We start from the raw sequence: 6,488 nt of genomic DNA, 5'->3' as shown, positions 1-6,488 counted from the left end.
TACTGGAAGTTGTTTGTTCCCAAAGCACTTGAGATATAGTTAGCTTACATGTATGCTTGTGCCTCTTGAACTCAATTTGGTGTGTGAGCACCAAACTTAGTTCTTTGCCCAGTACAAAACATTGCATATATGCAGAGACCCTCATATCTTGTTATCAACAAAGCAATGATCACCTATAGTCTAACTACATCTAAGTGGTTTCTCTTGATTGGATGGAGCTAGCAATGTTCTTTTGGAGTGGAGTGTAATTCTAACCAATGTCTTTTAGTGGAACACCAAACTTAGAACTACACTACCACTCTTGGATTGTTCTGGTGTGGAACACCAAACTTAGCTCCTTACAATACAGGGGAAACAACTTGTGATTTTTATTGAAATAAAGATGAAAGTGAAACTACCTGAGGTTGGGTTGCCTCCCAACAGAGCGCTCTTTTATCGTCGCTAGCTCGACGAGTCCTTAATTACATGAGATGGTACTTTACTCTGGGGTTTTCCCCCATGTTGCCCAGGTAATGCTTGAGTCTTTGTCCATTCACTGTAAAAGTCCTCTCTGAACCTTCATCCGTGATTTCGATGTGGCCATATGGTGATACTTTTGTAACCATGAAAGGTCCGGACCACCTTGACTTGAGTTTTCTTGGGAACAGCCTTAATTTAGAATTGTAAAGGAGTACTTGCTGCCCTTTTTCGAAACTCCTGGGTGCCAGATGCATGTCATGTTTTCTCTTTGCCTTTTCTTTATACATCTTAGTGTTTTCATAGGCTTGTGACCTGAATTCTTCCATCTCTTGCAGCTGCAAGATCCTTTTTGCACCAGCAGCAATGCTGTCAAAATTTAGTATCTTGATAGCCCAAAGAGCTTTGTGTTCCAGCTCCAGTGGTAAGTGACAAGCCTTCCCATAGACTAGTTGATATGGAGACATTCCAAGTGGAGTTTTAAATGCTGTTCTGTATGCCCAAAGAGCATCATCCAACTTCTTCGACCAATCCTTTCTAGATGCGCCCACAGTCTTTTCCAGGATCCTCTTCAGCTCTCTGTTGGATATCTCAGTTTGCCCACTTGTTTGAGGATGGTAAGGTGTGGCTACATTGTGTTTTACCCCATATCGTAAGAGGAGAGCTTCTAGTGGTTTGTTACAAAAGTGGCTCCCTCCATCACTGATGAGAGCTCTTGGGACTCCAAACCGGCTAAAGATATTCTTCCTGAGGAAGTTCATGACTACCTTGTTATCATTAGTTGGGGTTGTAATAGCCTCTACCCATTTGGAAACATAATCCACTGCTACCAGGATGTATTTGTTTGCATATGAGGTTGGGAATGGTCCCATGAAATCAATTCCCCACACATCAAATAGTTCCAGTTCCAAGATGAAATTTTGTGGCATGGCGTTACTTTTGGGCAGGTTTCCAGATCTTTGGCATTCATTGCAGCTTTATACTAGTTCCTTGGCATCCTTGAAAAGGGTGGGCCAAAAGAATCCGCTTTGTAACACCTTTGCTGCGGTTCTGTCCCCTCCAAAGTGCCCGTCATAGCATGAACCGTGGCAGTTCCACAGGACTTCTCTCCCTTCCTCTTCCGAAACATATCTTCTAAGAATTCCATCTGAACATTTCTTGAAGAGATATGGCTCGTCCCAGACAAAGTATTTTGCATCATTCATAAGCTTCCTCCTTTGATGTTTATTGATCCCTGGGGGTAATGCCCCAGTTGCCTTGAAATTTGCAATATCTGTGAACCATGGTGCTTTGTGAACTGTCATCAATTGCTCATCAGGGAAGAGCTCGTTCACATTTGTATCATTCTCTCCACCTTGATCATGAGGGATTCTGGATAGGTGATCTGCCACCTTATTCTCCACTCCTTTCGAACTAGGTTATCTTTCCTTTGTCCTAACACTGCCCCAACTGCAAAATCAGATGTATCGCACATCAATTCAAATGGTAGGTTCCAATCAGGTGGGGAAATGATAGGAGTAGAGGATAACCTCATTTTTAATTGTGCAAATGCTAGCATGCATGTTTCATCAAAGATGAATGGTGTATCAGATACAAGGAGATTGCTTAAGGGCTATGCTATCTTTAAAAAATCTTTGATGAACCTTCTGTAAAAACCAGCATGCCCTAAAAAACTTCTAATTGCCTTGACATCACTGGGTGGGGGTAGTTTTTCAATAAGTTCTACTTTAGCTCTATCAACCTCAATGCCTTGGTGAGAGACCTTGTGACCAAGGACTATTCCTCCTGTCACCATGAAATGGCATTTTTTCCAGTTCAAAACCAAATTGGTCTCTTGGCATCTTTTTAATACCAAGGCGAGGTGATATAGGCAACTAGGAAAAGAATCTCCGAATACAGAGAAATCATCCATAAAAACTTCAATGAATTTTTCTATCATATCTGAAAAGATAGAAAGCATGTAGCGTTGGAAAGTTGCAGGGGCATTACATAATACAAATGGCATGCGCCTATAGGCAACACTCCATACGGACAGGTAAATGAGGTTTTCTCTTGGTCTCTTGGATCAACCACTATTTGGTTATATCCTGAATAACCGTCGAGAAAACAATAATATGCGTGCCCTGCAAGTCTTTCCAACATCTGATCCATGAATGGAAGGGGAAAATGGTCCTTTCGTGTAGCCTCATTGAGTTTCCTGTAGTCTATGCACATCTGCCATCCTGTGACGGTCCTTGTAGGTATGAGCTCGTTCTTCTCATTGGTAACCACAGTGATCCCTCCCTTCTTTGGCACAACATGTATGGGGCTAGCCCAAGGGCTGTCCAAAATTGGGTATATGACCCCTCCTTGCCAAAGCTTCATAACCTTTTTCTATACCACTTCCTTCATGATTGAGTTCAGCCTTCTTTGGGATTGAATTTATGGCTTGGCATCATCTTCCAACAGTATTTTATGCATGCATATGGCTGAACTGATTCCCTTCAAGTCAGCAAGGGTCCATCCAATGGCATCCTTATGCTCCCGCAGCACCTTGAGTAGTTCGTCCTCTTGATCTTGACTGAGGGATGAATTTATGATCACTGGGTAGTTTTTATTTTCTCCTAGATATGCATATTTGAGAGTGGGTGGCAATGCTTTGAGTTCAAGTTTGGGTGCTTCTGATTTTTTGTTCCCTTCCTTTGGTGCATCTGGTATATGTATTTCTACTGTAGCTACCTCTTCACTTGATTCAGATTCTTCCTCCACCAATCTCTCGTTCTCTTCAGGTTCATCTTCTTTAAAATTCTCCTCCACTTCATCCTCAAGTGCATCTAACCTCATGCATTCCCCCAATTGTTCCGGTGGATAACTCATGGCCTTGAACACATTGAATGTCATCTTTTCATTGTGTAATCTCAGGGTGAGGTCACCCTTCTGAACATCAATGACAGCTCCAGCAGTGGCCAAGAATGGCCTTTCCAAGATGATGGAGGTCTTGGCGTCTTCCTGCATGTCCAGCATAACAAAATCTGCTGGGAATATGAAATCTCCTACTTTTACTAGCAAATTCTCTACTATCCCGTGAGGGAATTTGAGCGACCGGTCTGCCAGTTGTAGAGCCATTTTTGTTGGTTTAGCCTCCTCAATTTTCATATTTCTCATCATAGCTACTGACATCAAATTGATGCTGGCCCCTAAGTCACAAAGAGCCTTTTCTACTGTGATTTCTCCAATAATGCAAGGGATCTGAAAACTCCCAGAATCCTTCAGTTTCTGAGGTAGTTTATGCTGAATGATAGCACTGCACTTTTCAGTTAGTATCACAGTCTCATTGTTCTTCCAGCTTCTCTTCTTAGTCATTAGCTCCTTCAAAAACTTGGCATAAAGTGGCATTTGTTCTATGGCTTCAGCAAATGGTATGTTGATTTGTAGCTTCTTAAAGATTTCCAAAAATCTCAAGAACTGGTTGTCATCTTCCTTTTTCTTCAATAGCTGGGGGTATGGAGCTCTTGAGATGTTCAGTTGGGGTATCTTTTTTTCTTTCTGCAGACTTGGCGTGGAGGTTTGCATTCCATCTTGCTCTTCTCCCTTTTCATTTGAGTCTTCTTCTTGTGGTTTTTGGGGATGTTCCTTCAGTTCCTTCCCACTCCTAAGTGTGATAGCTTGACACTCCTCCCTTTTGCTTGAATGGGCATCATAGCAAAAATTGTTGTTAGAAAGCTGCTTAAATAGATAGCTGATTTGTGTTTCCAGTTTTGTGATGGCAGCATTTTGATTCTGCATGTTTGACTGCACTTCCTCTCTGAATGCTTTACTGTCTTGAATGTCTTTGCATATTCCTTCAATGAAGGTTTCGATCTTAGAGAGCTTGTCATCAATTGATGAGTGGTTCGGAGCAGATGTGCTGTTTTGGTTTTGATAAGTGTGTGAAGAAGTGTTGTTGTGGGGGTGTTGAGATGTCCTCTGGGTGAATTGCTGGTGAGCTGCATTGTTGTTGGAGTTGTAACGTCTCTGGTCTTGGTTTTGATCTTGCTCACTTCCCCACCCAAATTTTGGGTGGTTTCTCCATCCAGGGTTGTAAGTCTTGGAGTATGGATCATAGTTTTTCCTTTGTGAATTCCCAATGTAGTTGGCTTGCTCCTGACTCCCCTCTGCTTCTTCATTCACTCCTTGTTGGATTGTTGATGAAGATGAGATTGCTGCTACTTGGTTCCTCTCCATCTTCTTGGTGAGGTCAGCCAGCTGCTGGGTAATGAGCTTGTTTTGGGCCAAAAGAGCATCTACATTGTTTAGCTCCATCACTCCTCTTGTGTTCCCTCTTTCGGAAGCATAGAAGTAGTCGTTTTCTGCTACTGTTTCAATAACATCTATGGCTTCCTCAATGGTCTTCTTCTTGTTCAAGGATCCTCCAGATGAATTGTCCACGGCCTTCTTTGACTCATAAGAGAGACTTTCATAGAAGATGTGCAGTTGGACCCATTCATTGAACATGTCAAGTGGACACCTCCTTGTCAAGTCCTTTAACCTCTCCCATGCTTCATACAGAGTCTCACCATCTTGTTGCCTGAAAGTTTGAACCTCAGCTCTCAGCCTATTGATTTGTTGAGGAGGGTAGATTGCATCATAGGCCAACGTTAGTGACAATGTTGAGTGTCACTAACGTTGGCTTCTTTTCCCCCCTTAACGTTAGAGGCCACGTTAACCTAGTTAACGTGGCCTCTAACATGGCCACTTATGAGTAATTGGCAACGTTAGTGACAATGTTAAGTGTCACTAACGTTGGCTCAACTTCTCTTCTCCACGTTAGAGTTCACGTTAACTTAGTTAACGTGACTCTCTAACGTGGGCATTGATGGCTTTTTGAGAGTGTTATTGGCAATCACTTTTCTCATTAACCTTGCAAGTTACCTCCCCTTTTCTTGCTTCCTTTTGGTCTTGAAATCAAGCAATAAAGTGCATCAAAGCTCTAGTCCAAGTCATGAGTAATGCAACATAATAATTGTCACTAAACTTATACAAAATCCTCATGAAATTATGTAAAATGCACAATATATGCTTGAATTAAGGCATAGGTGAATATCTACCCAAAATTAGCTTATTTCCTAAAGAAATGCATGAAACTAACCTAAAAACAGTAAAGAAAATGTCAGTGAAACTGGCCAAGATGCCCTGGCATCACCCGGCAACCCATGATACTTAGGAAGTAGATTTATCAAGCTACTCTTCAACTCAAAGTTTGGATCAAGGTTGGGATACCTTGCTTGTAACGGTTGAAGTATGATATCTGGAGCTCCTTGCTCATGCAAAGTGATCCAGCGTGGCTCCGCCATGTGTGGCTCACCTGTAGGATGCAAAAATATAGTAGTATTGCCAACAGAAGAATAGGAAGTAGCGGACTCCAAGTCACTCTCGGTAACGTCTAGTGATTCGGTGTTTTCCTCAAGAGAGGCCGAAGTACTAGGCGAGTAGTCCAATCGCCTTCTACCTTGCCGAGTGTGTAACAAAGTCCTTTCAATCTGGGGATCAAAGTTGGCTAAGCTAGAATTCGGTTGAGACCGAGTCATCAAACTTAAAAGTCATAGTACAAATGCAAAAGAATTTTAAACTATAGCTAAGTATTGAAAGAGCAAAATATCTACAATATTCACATATTCACATAACCAATATCAAGGCATATGTTGCAACCATTTCCCGGCAACGGCGCCAAAAATTTGACAACGCCCCAGCGGTGTGTTGGTAGATTTCTCTTTAATAACACCTCGTTGTGAGTATAGCTCTACCAACAACAATCCTCGGGGGGTCAAATTTAGAAGAGAGATTTGGTTGTCACAAGTTCAACCCCAATAGAAATAACCGAAGTATTCAAATCTCGGGTCGTCTCACAAGGAATGGGCAAACATGTGCTTCGACATTGGTTAGAAATCCGGGGTTGTGAGTTATGAGCATGGAAATAAATGGAAATCTTAACAAGCAAGTAATCTTAAATTGCAATAACTAATTCAACTACCTACGCAAAACTTGAACAATTCCAATGAACAAGCAATATTCTA

The sequence above is a fragment of the Arachis ipaensis genome, chromosome B06 (assembly GCF_000816755.2).
Source record: "Arachis ipaensis cultivar K30076 chromosome B06, Araip1.1, whole genome shotgun sequence".
Classification (NCBI taxonomy): domain Eukaryota; kingdom Viridiplantae; phylum Streptophyta; class Magnoliopsida; order Fabales; family Fabaceae; genus Arachis; species Arachis ipaensis.
The sequence above is the reverse complement of the archived record's forward strand: the minus strand, read 5'-3'. Positions refer to the sequence as shown.